At 35.5% G+C, this 20,301-nt stretch overlaps 1 protein-coding gene across 1 annotated transcript in view; it reads left to right on the forward strand.

The window, feature by feature from the left end:
* The window catches only part of STX18 (syntaxin 18), a 70,756-nt gene that overhangs the window by 15,139 nt on the left and 35,316 nt on the right, over window positions 1–20,301 (forward strand). The window lies entirely within an intron of this gene.

The following is a 20,301-nucleotide window of genomic DNA, read 5'->3' on the forward strand; positions in this document are numbered from 1 at the left end:
ACTTAAGAGATCAGATACTGTTTCTTATGGGCTTTGAATATGATGTAAAGGACCATACAGCAAATAGAGGAAAATACTTCTTAGAGATAATCAAAATATGAAGGTGAAGAAAAAAGGGAAAAAATATCGAAGAGTTAATTAGTTGGTCTAAAATGTGACCTAGTATAACTTTTTATATCTTGTTTGCTTCTGTGATGTGGTATACAGAATGCACAGTGCTGTGGTCTAACTGTTACTTTGCCACTTCTTCACAATTTATTGTCTGAAAAATAACAGTAGTTTTAGGAGTGGTTTGTGGGTTCACACAATACACTTGAAATACTTACTATAATTTTATTTTGTAGGGAAATAAGGCATGTAGATTTTCTTTGCCTGTAGTGAATGAGAAGAAGCCTTTTCTGTATAACTGGTTAAGATCAAGTCTTATTTTACTGAATTAAGCATATGTACCCTATGAAAAATTCTAATTTGAGTATTCAATTTCAAAGAAATACATTTAAAAGCATCCATTAGAGATATGGGAAGGAAGATAATGCAAATATTACATGGATTTGTATCTTTTGAGTAAATTTGTGTGCTTGTTTTTGGACACTAATAAGAATCAGAAGTTTACTTCAAAGACCATTTTTTTTTTTGTTTATACATGGTTGTTACTGATGCTTTGTCATTTAAAAAAGGGCTACTATTACAAAGCCCCATGATTTGTTTGCAGGCATTTTATGGATTGAACTATTTTGAACATACCAATTTGTATCAATCAGTTCTTAAAATACAATGGGAGAAGTTTCTTCTTTCAGTGAGACTTGTAAGTTGTAGTACACAGCCTGATGATAGGTACAATCTTCTGTCAAAGCAGGCATACAAATAACAGTTATTATCATGCATCTTTCTGCTGGGGCTTTGTGGTGGTTGGTTCTGACTTAAGGTTTTGTCCCTTTTGTGGAGGACTTGGAAATAATATGAATAAAATGTTAATCATGGAAATTGCGCAAGAGAACTTGCTATGCTCTTAAGCCTCTTTCATTAGCACACTTGGGAGACAGGGGGAGATTATATTAATGTATTTCCTATTATCCTTATTACTGGTGCTTAAATATTAAAACTGTGGCAGAACAACTGTATAGGTGTTTGATCCTACAAGGATAACTCTTTGACTGAGGCTGTTGTCAGTGAGATATTGTTGATTAAACACAAATATATGTTGTAACAAAACCCACTTTCTTATTGGAATTTTATAAGCAAGGAGATTGTTGTAATGCAAATAAACTGAAATTCTTGAATAGTAAGTTGTTTGGAATTAAGTTTCCTACCTCTTTTATGAACTGAACTATTATATTGCCTTCTGATTGCATGGTGAGTTTTCTGCTTTAAATTGCTATTACGGTAGCTCTGAGAGTCCCTAACTGAGAGCAGAACTAGATATCCTCCATGGAGCATGTGAACTTTTAACTAAACAAGACATTTTAAGCTGCAAGATGAAATCCTGGTTGTACTGAAACAGGCTGCAGAGTTATGGTTGATTTAATTGGGGAAAAGCTCTTGTAAAGAATTCTTAGCAGAGTGAAAGTTTAATGCTTCTTGTTTGTTCCGTAATTTATCTTGTGATTTGAGAGTGAGGATGAAGGCTCAAATAAGACAGTACCAAAAGAGAAGTCTCTTAAGTGCTTTTTAGGACTTTTTTTTTTTTTTTTCAATACGTTGCTTTTTTTTTTTTGCTTTGTAAGAAGTGAACAGAATTTGTTGGCACTATTCATACATTGTTGAATTGGGTCCTTAGAGAACATTCTCAGAAACTTCTGACAAATGGGGAGGAATTATGAGTAAGGACATGTCTAATCTGTGTTATTTCTTCATATTTCCCTATGTATTCTGTACCCTACATCAAAATAATTCTACAAATATTTATGCATAACAGTTTTTGGGCAAAACTTGTGAGTATTCAATGAGGTGTAGTTTTGAAAATATGTACGAGTTGTAGCAATTAACCTACATGCACATATATAATTCTGGAAAATGGACAGCATATTACATTCAAAGACAGGATCTGATAGACCCAAATTGCTTAAAACATCAGTTATTGAAGATGTCCCCCTGGGACTTTAAGAAACCATTTAACAGATGAAAGTACATTTTGAAAAGTTTGACCTTACAGGCAATCATAAAATGAATCAAAACAGTTCTTTCCTCCCCTGAAATGTACAGAGCCCATCTGTATCTAATCCAGTAATTACAGACTGAGTTCAATTACCTTTTCAAACTTGGAGCAGACTGGAGACTAGGCAATGAACAAACATAGGGTTTTGTCTAGACCTCAATTGACCACAGTCTAAAACTTGAATTTATATCTAGTTTTATTTTTAGCTTCTTTTGGTAGATTTTAAAGGATTAATTTTGTTACGTAGTTGCTAGATCATGAAAGTTTTTACTTCCTGATATAGTGTTTACGACTACATTTTTATCCCAGTTAATAAAATGACACCAAGTCCTGAGAGTTTACAGGATAAACCATTTTAAATGTAATGGAAGTGGGTTAACCAGCTTTTCTGAGTCTTTAATATTGCTACAATGAAATTACGAAAGAATCTGAGGAAAATGATGTAATTTTTTCTTTGTGCTTGTATCCGTATATTTGATGTTCAGATTAAAAAAAACAACACACCAACTTTGATGTTTTTTGCTCTCTTAGAAAAATGAACCCCAAACCTACCTGACTGCAATATCACCAGTAGTTGACACTGATTAAAAACTATGCTGAAAACAGATTTTTTTGACTGTTTTATTAATTTATTTCAGTTAAAGCAGACAGACTATCCATTCAGCCATACGGACAGAGTTGAAGAGTATATATACAGCTACAAGTTGTAGCAGCTAACACAGGTTATCCCTTTGACCACCAAGCTGAGGCCCAGGCATCTTTTGATATTATCCCACAAACAACAAAACAGAGAACATAATATAAATCTTGCTGAGAGGTATCATGCACTGTGTTCACTGTCTGACATAGTAACATTGCCAGCATAATGTTCTTACTCCTTGTCCAATGATTTATGTGCAACCTTCACTTGAAAAACGTTCTTTGCAATAAAGATGTGTGTAGTTTGCAGAAACCAACCAGTGTGCAAGACTTTTGTTGTTACAATAGTGCATTTCCTATCTCTTGGGTAGCAGTGGAGAAGCAGTGATTAAGGACAGAATAAACACTGTATTTTTAAGTTTTAATTATGCAGTGTGCTTTTGATGGAATAGTGTCTCTTGGCAAGTGAAGGCTATGGTAATTGGTGTGTTTAGTTTAACTTACTGATTCTTAATAGTAATCAGCATTTTGTAGCAGTTGCTGTAATTAGTTAAGAATGTGGTTCATGACCACTTCCAAGTCAACACGTATTTAGCAAATAAGGCATACTGTTCCAATGAGTAGTAAATTTGATGTGGCACGCAGGAATCTTTTGATGTTTAATTGGTTTTCCTTGTAACACTTGAGAAAAAAATGATCTAATGAAATGTTGCGTTAACTGTAAAGCTGAGAGGCCCAAGAGATTGTATTGATTATAAAACTATAGAGACAAAATACATTCAGTATAGGCATGGGAGGAGTTCTCTAACGTTTGTCTTCTGGTTTTTGTAGTGTATAGTACAATTTTTTTGTATTTTCTGGATGAATGATAGGGTTCTGAAAAGATAATACAGAAATAGATAAAATTTTCATAGTTGTAATTTTAAAGCAAAATCTATAATAGTGTATGATGAGGAAACGTAGCAAGTTTTGGTATATAACATCAGTCTGGTTTTTTTTTCCTTTAAAAAAAGGATAACTTTCATGCACTCAGAAGTCAGGAAATCCACTCTTCAATTTCAGTCCTTCATCAAAATCCTATTTACACAAAAGCACTGAGAACTTGTTTCCTCCCTGCCTTAACTCCACATCAGGAGCTAAGACCCTTCAGCTGTTGCTAATGGTGAATGTTATATTCTGTTGTACAATCAGATTTGTATTAGTAGATTTATCATAGAAGGTGGGACTATATGCTGTCTAAAAACATTGAGTGCTTCCGATAAGCCTGCTAGCACTTTTTTTTCTTCTCCTCTTTACCATAATGGCCATAAGAAATAAAAAATTCAACCTGGAAATTCTAGTAAAGTTTATGCTGCCACTCAACATACCACCAGGCTTTGTAATTGAAAGTAAGGATGGTTGATACAAATTTCTTAGTTTTTCATTCATGTAATAAAATTGCGTTATAGCTTCATAGGAAAAGGCTACTACATCCAGGATGTGGAATCTGTTACTTGTGCTCCATTTCATTTTATAGGGCTTCAGTGTTGCATGGAACTACAGAAACAAGGCGTTTTAGACCAACAGATAAAACGAGTATGTTCTGAGAGTAAAATAAGGCAATGCATTTAGTCTGTAGGTTTGCTGAAATGAGAAGTCTAGATTTTCCAGTGTGTACCCTCAGATCTAGGTGATTTTAATACTGAGGTGTAGTGACATCTCCTCTCACCCCAAATGCTAAGGCTACTAGCAGTAATCATTGAGAGTAATGCTTGCTGCAATAGACAAAAATTATGTTACACTAAAAATGGAAAAAAACCCCTTTTATAGTCTCTCAGAATCTTTCATGACCTTATCAACTCTCTGTTTGTCCCAGGTGAGGGTTGGTTAGTACAGTTCCACCTTTTTGCCCGTTAGCAAAGGACCTTGTGTTGTGACTGTTGTAAGAAACTACCAAATTTCACTTAGTTTCATTCCAGCAACGCTGCCTAATAGATTTTCTGCCATGTGCGTTGCATACACTTTGTATTTGTGATGTAAAAAACCCCAGTCATACTTTGTAAAAAGAAACTCTGTTTTCAGTTTAACAGAAGAGGAAGTTTTAAAGGTGAAAGTATCTGACCATTGTGTCTCAGTGGACATTTTTGTGTTGACTGTTTTCAAACCAGATTGCTTAAGTCAGCCCTTATTGTATGTATGTCCTCTGCCTCAGAGCACACGCTCCAAACCAGGCAGAAAGCACACATCTTTAAACTGCCATTGGTCAAATAAACACATTTAATTTTCCTTGAAAGGTCATTTTTAAATCTAAAGGGAATATTCACTATGTTATAATCCCTGGACTTGACTTTGCAAAAAATAGTGGCTCTTCAGGAGTCACCCCATTTTCTTCTGTTTCATGCATTTAAAAGGAGTAGGTTTCTTTTGCCTTCATTTGTTACTTCCAGCTCTTACTTTTTTTTTGACAATGTGTGCTTTTATTTCTGGCTCTGTGTGTCATATTTCATCATAGCTCTCTGTTGAAATCTCGCTCACAATTATTTTCTTATTTGTTTGCACACCATTTGATTCCTTTGTTACTGTATTTGTTTCCTGATTTTCTGCCAGCACATATTACAGTATTAATAGTTGCTTGTTTATTTAAATGCTTAGAAAACTTTAGCTGCAGGAAGGATAAATTGGTTGCCCACAAATATCTAGTTAGTTGTTTTACTGTCTTTCTATAGCAGATGTCTGGCTTATTCGTTTTGTTGCTGTTTGATTTGTCTTATAAGGCAGAAATTAAAAGGGCACTCCATGTGAAGTTCTAATCTATATAATTAATTTTTCCTTTTTCTTTTTTCCCCCCTCTCTTGTCCAGCTCTGGCTTTTTGCACTTCTTCCTTTTCTTGACTCCATTCATATCATTAATTAGTGTTTATAATGGCTACTAATTAAAGCAATAAAAACATGCATGCAGTCATTAAAGCTACCCTTTTTTTTATTTTCTAAAGTGCAAATTCCTCAAATCAGTTTAAATAAAAGGAAGATCATGTTCAATTACTTAAACTTCATCAAAAGACACAGTTCACCTAATTTGATGCAGTGCAACTAAATATAACTAAACAAAGTTACGTTAGTAAAACTTTCTATTTAGGCAATGGGTTTTATTTTCCTTCTCTGTTTTTCTATCGTTAGGCATTTTTGTCTGCCTCCTCTGTACTTATTGATGTCGTATTCAAGTCAGACAGATGCTTGAGTTGCTTATTGCAGAAACAGCATTTGAATCATTATGAAGGGGACTGGAGAACATACAGGGCAAAAAAGAAAAAAACCACTTCAAACTGGTTTAGATATCATGGCTTTCAGTGTCTGCACTGCTGCTATACAGTTATACAGTGCATTCAACAATCTGCATTCCATTGGTATAACATTAGAGCTGCAGGCATTTGAAATTGTTATGTGTTTCTGTGGCAAAAAACTATAATTTCAGGATGTTCTGGTTCTAATGCTGATGTGCCAAAGAGTAAACCATGCTATTAAAAACATGAGGTCATATTAACCCTCTCTGTGCAGCATATATGTGTATATATATAGCATACGGTGTTTTGTTTACACTATTTTGAGCACTTTCAAGGAGAATGTTTTGCATCCTAGTAGATTTAATTGTTGGTTTAGGGGGGGTGGGGTGTTTATTCCCACTATTAAGTGGGGGGTTTTGTTTTATTACCCTGCATAAGGGTCCCATTCTTCCAAGTACATGGTAGGTCTTATGTCTCTGGTATCTAACATTTGTTCTGAAAATAGTTACTGCTTTAACCAGGATGTATCTTATGATCTTTTGGGGTTTTTCGTTCTTTACCTTAGACCATGATCTTCTGCTCTGGTTTTTATTCTCTCTTAAATCAGTTCTTCCCTTCCTTTGCTCTTTGGTGTTGCTTTTGTTTTTTCACCTCTATGCCACAGTGAGCTTTACCAGCTCCTGTTACATCTACTCATGCAGTCAGGTAACTGCTTGATATTTAACAAGTAATCTTGACCAGTCTCCTTATGATAAATTCTCTTCCCAGTATTAAGCTTTCATGTTTTAATTCTGATTGATAGCTTTAAAATTTTCATCTGAAAGTTGCTTGTGAGATAGCTCCCCGGTGGGGAAGGTACCTCATGTTTACCTTTCTCTCGTGTTGAGTACATCATGCCAGTGCATGGGCAGAATACTGAAGTACTGATGAAAGATATTTCAGTAACATTGACTCTTCTGTAACGCAGAGCAGAACTGTGGAGCAGTGGTATGGCATCTGTAATCAGGTGTTCCTAATCCAAATGAAAACTGGAAAACATACCATCACCTCTGTCCTCGACGTGACAGACTGTTCACAGAATTCAGGTAGGAGCTGTGAAACAGTGGTGTGGCAGATTGCAGTAGCATTTTTCCCTAACCTTGAGTGAAAATTGTATACAAACCAGTATCCATATTACAATAGATACTCCTATTTCTACATACGCGTATCTGCTGAAACACAAGTATTTTCTATCCAGTTCTTTTGTTATTTCTCCCCTGCAATGCAGTGCATCTAGATACTGTGGCCCAACCTGGGCAATCTAGTTGTTATGGCAAAAGACACAGAAGTGACAGTGACTTCTTCACTGTGAACAGGTTGGTGAGACACAGTAAACTGCTTAATGGACACTGAATCTTAACACAGAGCTGCTTAGGAATTCTTACAACTTAATCAGTAAACTCGTAGAGAATTTGTACGTGTTTACGTGTTGACATGGTGTTGGTTTAGTTACTTGATGGTTCCTTCTTGCCCTACATACAGCAATGTCCGTGTGTAGATTAGCAGAAGATTGTGAAGAATATGGCCCCTATGAAAACTCTTAACATCTTTGAAATGTTCATGTGCCACAAGGTGTTGAAAACCTGACGTTGCCCGTAAAATACACCTTAAAAAATTGGGGGTGGGGCGTGAAGCAGTCCCCATTTTATTCTTTCTAGCAGATTGTGCCAAGTAAAGTCAGAACTCCAGTTCATTTTTCAAAATAGTGTTTTAATGGATTTTGTCTTCGGAGCTTTTCTGATTCATCAGTTTACCAAAAAAGCACAGTCTCTTTCCTCCCACTGGTAGTTAACATGATCTTATCTCAGTGTATTTAAGGTGATGGGTTACTGAAGTGTGCTCTCACTACAAAGTGCTTGTGAACATAAATCTGTCAATAAATATAAGATGTCTCAGCATGTGTTTCATAATCTTGCTTTTTAAGATTGTCTCACAGCTTGCTGGGTGCTCAGTTGTATTTATAGTCACTTGATAATTTCAAAATGGAGACTGTGTTGCTTTCTTGAGCAGCCTTGGAGATAACACCATAGTTTTCAGCCCTTTCTTTTTGGAGGCCCTTTGGACTTGACTACTGGCTGAAACCTTAGACTTGATGCAGCAGTATACAGTGGTGGTACGTCTCAGTACAGATGCTGTTTCCTTTTATTGCAGCCAACCCTTTTCTTTCCTCTTGTGTGTGTGTGCTAAGTATTTGCCTTAGATTTTTTTGGTTTGTTTCTGTGTTCTCTCCCTATTTGCACACTATATATTTTCTTTTCTGTGGATGCATACCATCAAAAAGGTACCCACTATATAAAGTTGCTGGTTCCTATGAGTTTGAGGTTTTATAGAGATAGAGATAGTGCTTTGACAATTGAGTAATACATTGCGGAGAGAGGTAGCCTATTATAGTAAATAGGTGAGTTAGCTAGAAGACAGGAATGGACTGTTGTATTTTCAGGTATCTTGTATTGCCTTGGAAAGTTCACTTCACTGAGTCTCTTCATTCTCATTTGTATGGGGAGGCCAAGCTTTCTTACGTCCATGTGAGCCTTGAGTTTGACTGAGTCTCCTAGTTCATTCTCCTTTATGGACAGGGATAAGAGGAGGAGGCCAAGACCAGAAGCTTCTATCTCCTGAACACTTCAGATTTGGTACTCTGGCTTATGAATGATTACTGTCTTTTTAGAAACTTCTGGCTTTTAAGCACCTTGATTTTCTTTCTTCCTCTTTTTCAGTTATATATCTGTCATTGTATAATAGAATAATTTGGTTTAGAGTATAGAATTCAGAGTTTAGCTTTGTAGTGGTAAATAAGGTTAAATTTTATTTTTTTTTTTCTGATATGGTCTGATAATTTCCTATTGATATCATTGGGGAGACTCTAGAAGAAGACCTTGTATGCAGGTGATGTAATAGCTGGAAGTGCCATGTAATAGTTTCTCTAATTCCCATATGTATTATGATAAATTATCTGTTAGGTTGTATTTCTTTTGATAAAGATTCCTTCTACTAGATACTCACATCTTTTTCACAACTTCTGTTAAATTTATGTGGCTGTTACAGGTGTTCCCACAGGAAACTATTTGAATCTATTGTGATGTGAAGAATTTTCTAGGTTTTTAGGCTATGATTTTTATCTTGATGTTATATTGTGAAGCATATCAGTGTTTCCTCATGAACTTCAAGTTCTTTTCCTTGCTTTTTGAAAATATGGCAGACACTGATGCTCTTTTAGCTCTTGCTTAACTGAGCTGTAAATATTTAATTATTTTAATCTTGAAGTTCTTTATGTGTTATCAGTTTTTGAGGGTCTGCATGCAGGAATGTTTCATGCAACCTAGTAAATACTCTTAGTCTATAGGAAACACTGTTTTTTTGTGAACACAATGTCATTTTTTTAGCTATGCTGTCATATAAAAATGTTTCCTGGTTTTTGCTTTTTTTCTCCTCTGCTATTCCCAGACTTTCTATATGAAAAACTCACATTTTTTTGTGTGCTGTCGTCTTGTTGGCCTCACAATGTCATAACAGTTTCTCATGACTGCTCTTATTGTTAAAAATGTTTCTTACATTTAACTTCAGGTTCTTTAATCTGAAAAGTCTTTAACTTTTATCTTACTGATTGACATCTATCTTGAGTAAAATTAAAATATGCAGAAATCTGAATGCTTTGTTCAAAACGCTTAAGTGAGTATGATTAAGTTGTAAGGAGTAGCCCATCAAGTAAAATCTTATGACTGCATACAAAGCTGTCTGAATTAAAAAACCAGAAACTCAACTTTCATTTGCAATAGCTGTGTTCTGATTTTCATTAAATAAATTATGTTTTACTCTTGTTTAAACTCAAGATTAATTTCTATGGTTACAGCAGATATAAATCTCTAGATTGCTTCTAAAAGGGATTGTTTATTCAGAACAGGACTGACAGTCTCTCCTTAAGAGAACCTATTACTTAATTTTATTTTTCTAAGTTTAAATGCTTAAAAATATTTGTAATGATACCCCAAAGGCATCATAAAAATGTAAAAATAATTATATTCTAAAATTACCAAAATTACAGGAAATGGACATTTAAAAAATCTTACTGAGATTCGTGGCTGAGAAAAAGTGAGAAAGGAAAAGTGCCTTTACTTTACAACTTAATTCTTGTTAGGAGTTTTTGCTTTCAGTGATTAAAAATATACTTTTGAAGTGGCAGCATTACTCAGATGCGAAAGAATAGCATTGATTTCCCTTTTAATAACAGCTAAAGCTTACTGCTCCCAAATTCTGAAACCACTTTCTTGGGAGAAATTTCTACATGACTATCTACATGGATTTTTTCAAGTAGAAATTATTCTCAGCCATGATTGGAGGGGACACCAGTTTTTTCACAGGCCAAATCAGTTGGCAGATAACCCTAGGTAGATCAAAACCAACACGAACAGCATGTTGTGGTAAACAAATGCAGGGGTCCAGAGACACTTTTTCATGCCACATCATATGTTACCTTGGGAAGCGAATGGTTATTTGGTAAACTTACTAGAAATATGAAAGACCAATGTACTGTAGGGGAAGGATTTTTCTCAGACGTTACGGCTGGACTTTGGTAATATCAGAAGATTCTGGAGTGAGGACAAGGTAAGGTGCTTTTGTTCTCAGTGATGCTTTTAGGCCAGCTTATGCTCTGATGAACTTCTAGCCCTTCCTGTAGTAGCTGAGAACCTGATGTGCTTTGCCTTGATTCCATTCTGTAAGACACTTAGGTTCCTTACAAAGGGGCAGGGTGGGGGGAATGAGATAATATTAGCAAACTGGATTTCAGACTCTGTTAGTATCCGTGTCTGGTCCAAGCGTTATTAAAGGGATTATAATTTTTTTTTGCTACTGTTGTTTTCCTCACCTCAGTTTAGCCAAAATTTTTGCTGTTATAAGGAATAATGGAGAAGAGTTATTCTTCTCGGGGGTGGAGGAAGGAACTTTTTGTTTTGTTATGCTTCCTAGGTGCTGTAATAGAAAAATAGTAGCTTGCTCAGAAAATGCAGCAAAGCAGTCTATTTGAAGTGGGTTGGAACGGAAGAGGTCCGTGTGTCCGATCAAGAAACTCTGTCTAGATTTACCTAAGATGTAAATAGCCTCTATCAGTGCATCATTCTGGATTAGATTTAAGGACTTAGAGTGACCAGAGCCCAGCAAGTTCCTAAGATGTAGGGCAAATGATCCTGGTCTTGGGGTTTCCTGTTAAATGAGGAGGAGGAGAAAAAAAAAAAGAGGGGTGGGGGTGGGGTGGGGGCTTTGTCTTAATTTTTCTGCCAAAACCATAAAGCACTTGGATGAAAATCTTAATGTGTTCAGATTTAACTTCGTTCCAGTATATTTATTTATTTGCTTGTGTGCCTGATCTGTATGTGTTCCTTAGATAAGGAATCATAAATTTCTCATTTTCAGCTGGGTGTTTTCTTGGTCCAGTTTAGTGTTTTAGTGAAGGAGAAACTTATTTGGCATAAATGCTAGAGCAACCACTAAAGTAATGTTTCATCTACGTAATTCAAATGAAGGTGTTGAAAGATAATGACACGATTTTTGCGCTAAGAACACTGTTACACCAATGACGAAAGTCCAGAAAAAATAGACACGGAAGCAGAATGATGCTTGTCCCCATGAATCATATTTGACAGAGCATTAGGATTTTGAGACAGTGCTGTGCCAGTTCATGCTGCATCATGTATAGGTGTATTAGTATAAATACACTGAAACGTAGAACTCTGAATGAGAAAGGCTTGGCAGAGGAATGAGGGACTGCCGCATCCAGGCTGGCTGCGGCTTCAGCAGAAAGCTCGTCAGCACAGCTGGTGCCCCGTGATGGCTTCTGCTGAAGCAGATTCAATGTAGTCCCAGAGTAAAGCACACGTAACTCTCTCTGAATTGCACTGCAAACACTTGGATTCTGAATTTCATACTGATGGTCAGATAAAGTAACCTTTTGTTACTGTATATCTGTTAAATGAGACTGGAAATCTATACTGTAAAGCATCTATGAGTCAAGAAAACATAGTGCTAAATGAGTTCAGACTATGAGAATGAGGGACAAACAAAATACGTCTTACAGAAAGACACAAGCAAGGTTGAATGCAGTCACCAAAAGGCTGTAAATGGAGCGTTTTGAACAGCAATAGTAAAGGCCAATTACTGCAAATATGTATTTTGGCCAATTTACTTTTATCTCTCAACCAAAACATTCCCCACAATTGTTGTGGGTTTTGTACTTTAGACAGTGAGGTTTTGGATGACTGTGTGAAAGTATAAACGTTAAAGAAAGTTATGATTAGAGTTGGACAATAAACAAGAAAAAGGGAAATAGTAAGTTTTATTAAAATCAGATGTTGCTTGCTTTTTTTTTTTTGTTCAAAGTATTTGTTGCCACAGAGAATAAATGAAGACTGGTTACTAAAAACATTTAGCGTGACATTACATTGTAGAAAGCCTACTGTTAATTTTTTCTGGGGGTCACTTCATGTTGTTGTTGACTCCACATACTATTTTCAGAGTATTTAGCTGTGCTTCTGGATGTGCAGGTATCAAACCAGTGTGTTCCCCCAAGATCTAAGAAAATAGTGACAAAATTAACGCAAATACCTTCATCTTAAATTCTACGTGTATTGCAGTTTTCTGGTTCAGAATTGAAATTCAGTGTTTATAAGTAAATGTCCTGTAAAGACAGATTTTTTTAAAAAAATATTTATAAATGCTTGAAATACAAAGCATTAAAATGATTTTAAGAATATACAATGTGCTTTAGGATGATTTCAATCTTAAAAAAAACCCCTTACATAGCTTCAGAGTAATTTTTCTGTACAGTTGGAGTTTGTTATCAGTACCATACACATTTTTAAAAAATACAACAGCCCCACACCCAAATAACACCCCAGTAAACCTTCATCCAGTGATATTACTGAGTAGTTTCAGTCTTCACTGTGGTCAGTGGGGAACTGGAGCTTTCGAGCTCTTAGGTTTTACATTTGCTTTACTTCTATCAGATTGTGTCACAAAATTCCAAAAATAATCTCTTCATCATGCAGTTGACCAAATCTTATACCAGCTGTGGATTATTTTTAAGGAAAGCATGGTAAGATGAAATGTGAAGCTTTTAGGCTGATAGTGAGTTATTTACAACCAAATTTTCCACTTAGTGTAATAAACAGTGAATAAAAAATGAAAACAACCAAGTGCAGATCTAAAGTGCACTTTAGAGGCTATTTCCAATGTGAACTGACAGTAGCAAAAATCAATGAGACACAGTTTTTAAGCCATTGGTAGTATTTACAAATATATGCTAATTTAAACCCAAAAAGTATTTAATTTAAAGGCAAATTATTTTTTTCTTTATGGTGCAAGACAGTGATTTTTTTACTGTTTCCTTTCTGCCAGTTTGATATTAAGTAACAGGAAACATTTTCTGCTCCAGACCAGTTAGGAAATCACTTTTGCTTCTTAATGAAGTTTAGAGGTTTCTTAATTGGTTTCCTAATGATCACCAAATACTGCCAGTGGTATTCTGCAAACAGGTTTATCTTCCAATATCCCATAATGGCTAATGCAAATTTTTGCAGTGATTCCTTAAAATTTTACTTTGGTTTTAGAAAAAAATATCATTTTTTTAAATTAGAAAAATACAGATAATATTACACATTTTATTTTTAAAATCTTTTGCAAGTTTTGAACTATCTTTATCCTGAAGAGTCAAAATGTCTCAGTCTTAATTTTCATGGCTTTTAATTCAATTGAATCAATTTTTAAATTCTCCCATTTTATTAATACAACACCTCCATTCTTAGTTATATTAATTCCTTTGCTCTGAATGCAAGACTACTAATAAATTGCAATTAAAATGCTTCCTTGCCCGTTGCTGCTGCTGTAACATACATGCTGATGTAAAGCAGAAACTGAACAAAGTCACAATTTTCCTGAGATTAGAGGTAGCCAGGCTGGCTGTCTCCTGGACTCCTGCTACCCGCTTCCAGTGTCAGGCCACCCCCACGCCACAGTTTAGATATTATTTGCTCCTTTGGGTCTCAGATTACAAGAGCAATTGATCTGTGTGACCTATTTTAGAAACTTTCACGTTTGCTGGGGAAACCTAAACCAAATGTATGCCCTCAAGAGACAAATCAGCTGAAAACTGGACAGTTGACGTTTGGAGGCAGTCACAGCGCCTCTGCAATGAATTCTGGTAGGACAGCACCACCTCATGGCCTACTAAGAAGTCACCATCCACACCCTTCTAAATAACACTTTTCACACTGTTAAATTCAGAGCCGAAGCTCCAGCTCTGAATTTAATCTTTGGTTTAACTTAGTTGGTGTGATCTTTGTTGCTCATCACTGTATTGGAGAATTATAAAATTTTGTCTTCAGAAGGTTCCAGTTTCTGAATTGTAGAATCTGGGTAAGAGTATTTTAAAGACCAAAACCTTGTCTGTTCTTAGGAAACATCCTGCAGGAGTCTGCGCAAATTCAATGGGCTGACAGTGTTTAAAATATAACCTAGAAGGGAGCTGTGTGGGACCTGGCCTTTCATGCGTTGTGTTTTTAAAAGTTCATAATCTTATGTAATCAAAGGTAGTTTGTAGTGGGAAACCTGTCCATAGGAGCTATTTCTGCATCAAAACTTTTCTAACTAGTGTTTCCAAACTGTAATAGTTCGGGTAAGAGCCCAAGCTCTTGGTTTTAAAATTTATTTAATATAAATCAAGGTTTTGTTTATAGTATTTATTGTTTGAGTTTTCTTTCAGATTTCTCAAAACGCTTGCCTTCATTACATGCATTAACTGTGGAAAATTTCCTCTTTTATTTTTTTTTAAATAGTTTAGACATTGGAAACTTTTTTTTGTAATAATAACAAGTTTATGTCCTTACACCAATTACTGTACCTCCTCATAGTATTGAGACCGTATTTTTTTGGTCAGAAACATGCAGTCCCTGTACATCACCTAATGTCTTAGTGAAATTCTTAATTTCTTCTGAAATAGGCAGTGGAAATGTTTGGGTTGCCTGTTTGGAATCAAAAATATGCTAGGTGTCTAGATATTAATATTATAACAATCTTAAACTTTCTGCTGTTTGCAGAGGGGGTTGTAGAATGTAGTTATCTTTGTGTATATGTAGATGGAATCTATTTAGGGAAGATACTTGTATATGAGGCTTTTTGGACATACTGAAAAATCAAATGTAAAACTTTTTTCTTTTTTTTTTAATTTTATGGTTAATAAGACACTTCCATCAGCCATGCTTGTCAGTGCTGCCGAATCAACAGTAAATGCCATGTCTCTTAAAACTTTTGCAAGAGCCTTTCTGTGATGTTTTGGTTTTAAGTATTTTTAAAGTGTCCTTTAAAGTACATTTTCTAAAAATTGAGAGTGACTATGTAGTGCAAAGTGTAACAGTCAATTTTATAAGGTAGTATACTTATTGTTCGGGTAGAAGAGTAAACTTGGTAAAATGCTACATTTGTTCAATGAAAATGATTATTCAGCACTGTGGAGTTCTCTCTACAATATGTCACGGGAACCTACTCCAATCGTTTTAATCGTAAACAATGCTGCTGCTTCTTGCAGTGGGTTAAACGTATGCAAATTGGAACCTACTGTTTCATGAGTGATCAATTCTTTGTTGGGAGTGGAGAGAAATGCTGTATGTATTGCTAAGATACTGAAGAAAACGTAGTGTCTTCATTCAGAAGTATATGCATCTTTTGAAGGTGCTGCTTTGGAGGGAATGCTTTCCTGTTTCTCTTCTTATTTAAAAATATAGCCTGCTCCAAAATCCTAAGAAAAATTTTTAAATAGAGGAACATCTACCATTTCTAGTGAAGGCCCCAAGTATAAATAGAGCTGTGCATGCCACCTGTGGTAGCAGATGGCAGCCATTCACAGCTTCCTTTTATGTTGGACCTGCATTATATGCAATATTTGCTTTTATGTTTTAATAAGAGTTGTTTAAAAAAATCTACAGCGGCAAAAAAACCCAAATACATGCATTAAAGAGGTAGTCTACATTGAAGAAACTTCGTGAAGTGCAAACTGGAACCTAAAGTAACTCAAAAAAACTTAGATTACAGGCTTTAATGTGAATTTATAGTTTTTTACTTGTGTGATGCTGACACTTTTGTTGCCACCCAGTGGAAAACTGCTGCAGCTTCACTTAAGAGAATAAATTGCTTTTTCATGATCAGAGCTACACTTGGCAATTTTAAAATAACATCTGGAGTCTCTAGCTTCATTACCTGAGCTTAGGAGGTTATCATGTCAAGTTTCTTAAGTTGTAACTAAATATACCTCCTTTCATGGCAGACGCATCTTTTAGGAAGTTCCCTACTGGTGCTATCCAGCTTCTGCTCTCTCTTGTGCTGATACAGGTATTTGTGGAGCTGAAATGAAAGCAACTGATTTTTATATTTGTTCTTAAGCATTATTAACCCCTATTTCCAGAAGAGTAATGTGAAAAATAAAAAAGTCATTTCAGTGTTCTGGTGTGTGGCATTGACCCTCAAGGGAGTGCCAGTGGGAAAGGGAAGAGAAGAGGAAGAGCCTGGAGTTTCCTAAGTAGTTTTCATCATCAGAAAGAATGTAACTTTCTGTATTCTGGTAGTGAACAGAAGCTTGAGAACATGCCATTAGTATAATGATATAACATATGTTGGCAATATTGGGAGGAAGGTTATTTTTTTTCCCATGATTCTCATAAACATGTCAGTTATATCAGGAAATTCAGTAGTGTTCTTCCCCATAAGGTACATTAAGACTAAATGTAGTGCAAGAGTGTTGTAACTGCGAAGGGCATTTCTCTAAGCCTTCTTATCCCATCAGGGGAAAAAAAAAAAAAAAAAAAAAAAGGGAAAGAATTTCATCATTTCAGGGTTGAAAGAGAGGCTTATTTCTCAACTCCAGACTTTCAGAGAAGAAAGCTGATTTCCAGAGGCAGGAGAATGGGGACCATGACAAGAGGCCAATACTCAGATGTGTTTGTGCTTCATCTTCAAATTGCTCTCATCTATCCTTTTGACAACTGTCTCAACTGGTAGTATAATTGTTTTGAAAACAGGCATATACAGTAAATAGGAAGTTGCAGTTTGATGGATGGGTAAACGGAGTGGAACAAATAGATATGCTGAAATGCAAGTAGGTTTTAAAGTTATTCTAGGTCTGCTTGAAAGACTAATTAGAAAAGATACAAAAAAATTAGCTCAGAGGCAGTAAAAAGCAGTGGGGAGAGAGAAACTGACTGACCAATAAAACTGTTGCAGAAGGGAAGGCTTTGTATAGATAAAGTCAGGTTTGGGAAAATTCACAAGTTAACTAATGGTATTAAAAATCCCCAACGTTAAAATATGCTTTAGCTATGTAAATAAAAAGAGGATTAGCAAAAAAGTGGTTTTGTCATGCGGCTGGAGTGTAGATTAGGAATAGTTTAGGCATGGTCTCCAGGCTAAATTAATAAGCAAAAAGTCATGGACCAGCAGGGTAAAAGCAAGGTACATACTGGGAACCAGAGCTTGGAATTGGAAATTTGTACAAAGTCTTAGAACTGTAATGCAGTCATATTGTGATTTTCAGATAGTCTGTGGGTTGAGTTCAGACACAGCAGATTTGGGAAAGCTCAGGTTCTGAAGGCAGCTGTTTTTAATGAAAATGCATTGAATTGAAGATGGTACCATTTGATCAGAGGGAAGCAAATGTATTGACTATAATTAAGTCAGCAGAGGGAAACTAATAGTGACATCAGCAATGTTTCTGTGTTGAAAAAAGTGTTGGGCTGAAGATTGCTTAATAGTGAAATTACTTTTTGCATTCCCCAAAATAAGCACAATACTAAACAAGATGAGTTTTCAAATTAATTCCAGGGTAAGATGGATTGGTAAAATTTACTGATGAGGGGATACTGAGAGGCAGAAGGAGGAGCATGATACGTTACAGCAAGTGCTGAATGACTCTGGGGTCTGGAAGTTGTGGAGAGAATAAAGAAATTAAGCAGAAGAATGGGTATTTAGAACCAAACCAAAGAGTAAGCTTGAAACTAACCAATGAAAATGGTGGAAGAAAAGATATTTCCAGCTGAGTTACAAAGTAACTAGCACCAGCGAATACCCTTCTAGTCATCTGCATTGGAAAAGGATGGATGTAAACTGGAGCAACTGCAAAGTTATGGGTTAGGCAACTTCAGAACTATCTTGTGAGAAGAAACTAAAAGCTTGGGGTCATTTTTTTGGGGCTACAGAAGTTAGAGAGAGATAGGGTTATTGATGGAAAACTGAAACACATGCAGGGAAGCAGAGCTGTAAAGGGAAAGAACTACTTTGAAGCAAGAACAGATGGCTAAAAGTTGTTAATCAGTAAACCTGGCAATTTGATGGTTCTTACTCATAATAAGAGCAGTAGGATTATAATAAAACCATGCATTTGGAATAGGGAGATGCTTTATTGCCTTTAGGCTGGAACATAATAACTTTGCAGAGTATGTGGTGTGCCTCTGATAACCTCAGAATAATTGCAGGTTGATGACCCTAGAGATATCTTCGAGATTTATATTTGTATGATCAGGGATATCTCGTGTCTGCAGAAGCTTAAGCGTTGTACCAAAAAAAAATATTTTAAAAATAAAATTCACGTTCTTTTTAATGCTATTGAGACCTAATTAAAAAAAATGTTTAATTTTGTTGATATGGTAATGACAAATTGAATTCGAAGCTATGCCAGTAGTACATGGTAAGAAAAGGCAAAAGAGAAATAGCAGTAGTGCAGGATTGCAGAAGATGCTGTTAGAATTTGAGGGGAAAGTAGGACAAGAAGTCTCACTTCTGATGCAAATCTTGGGAACTAAGAGCTTGATGCGAGTATGGGCATAATGGTGTCATTCTAAATTCATGAACATAGCTTTACAAATGAAGGAGAGGCAAAGTGGGGTCACTGCAATTCAAATACATGATGACAATTTTAGCCTAAATAGAATGCTCTTTGTGACTAGATGAATTAATTACTGTAAGACAGTGTTCTTGCTTGTCATTCTGATTCTTTCTGCTTGTTAATCACTCCTAAATTGTAGCTATTGCAGTAATATTAAGATTTATTACTTATAAAATTTTGCTAATCTATTTTCTAGTTTAGTGTTTGTTGACAAATTAATGTAGATGTTTTCAAATGAGTTTCTTATTTTACATTGCTACTCTTTGTCCTCTGTAGTACTTTCTTTCTGCTTATTAAGTGTTATTGTTCTACTGAAACACTGTATGACTGTTTTAAATGTTTTGCTTTCATAGTCAAGCTTGATTTACCTATTCAGCAAATCTCATGACATACGCAATCTGAGCTGAGAAAGAGATCACTATACAAAAAATAAGTTCCAGTGGTCATGAGAAGGAACATCTGTAGAATAGTTTAGCTTACCCTTTGTGCCTCATTGATCCTGTAGTGATTTCAGTGTTTCCCTTCTTACTGCATATGATGGTGCTAACGTACTTTAGGAAACTTGGTATATATTGGTGGTACTAACAGAACTCTGTTTGCTATGAATGGGATGAAATTTCCCTTGCTGTTAATCACATGGAAAACTTGAAACATGAAAACTGGGAAAATTCTTATCCAGTACAATGAATTGTAGTAAAATGAAAGAGCAAATAACAATAAGGAAATTTATTTGCACAAGGAAACACTTATTTTCAGTTGTACAGATCACTGCAGTCTTACTAAGTACGTTTTTTTTCCCCCCTCCCTCTTATTTTTTTCTAAGAGATGCTGATCTTTTGAAAAAAATAATTGGGGGAATTAATCTTCTATTTATCCAAAGTATTCTGTGTTCTTTCTCTGTGGTTTTTTTGTTTGTTTAATTACAAGGAACATTTGCATGAAAATAGGATTTTAAGACTTGAACAGCTTCTGATGCTTTTTCCCAGATACATGGAGTAAACCATTTGCTGTATTTGTAAACTAAAACAACTGTTGTTTTGTAAAATTCCATGCATGCTTTTTTTACACTGAATTATTAATCAATACTTCACAGTATGCTTTAGAAAGGTTCTCCCTCCCTCCCCCTTGAAAATATATACCAGTAATGTACATAATTCTCCCCCTTCCTCCTCCCTCCCATCATGTCTCCTTCAAGACCTGCTAAGGAAGTCACATTGGTAATCATCTCATTTCTGTGGCCAGTTAAACTAGATTTCTGCAGTTCTTCTAGTCTCTGAAATAAGCAGCGT

Source organism: Falco peregrinus, chromosome 2 (genome assembly GCF_023634155.1).
Source record: "Falco peregrinus isolate bFalPer1 chromosome 2, bFalPer1.pri, whole genome shotgun sequence".
Classification (NCBI taxonomy): Eukaryota; Metazoa; Chordata; class Aves; order Falconiformes; family Falconidae; genus Falco; species Falco peregrinus.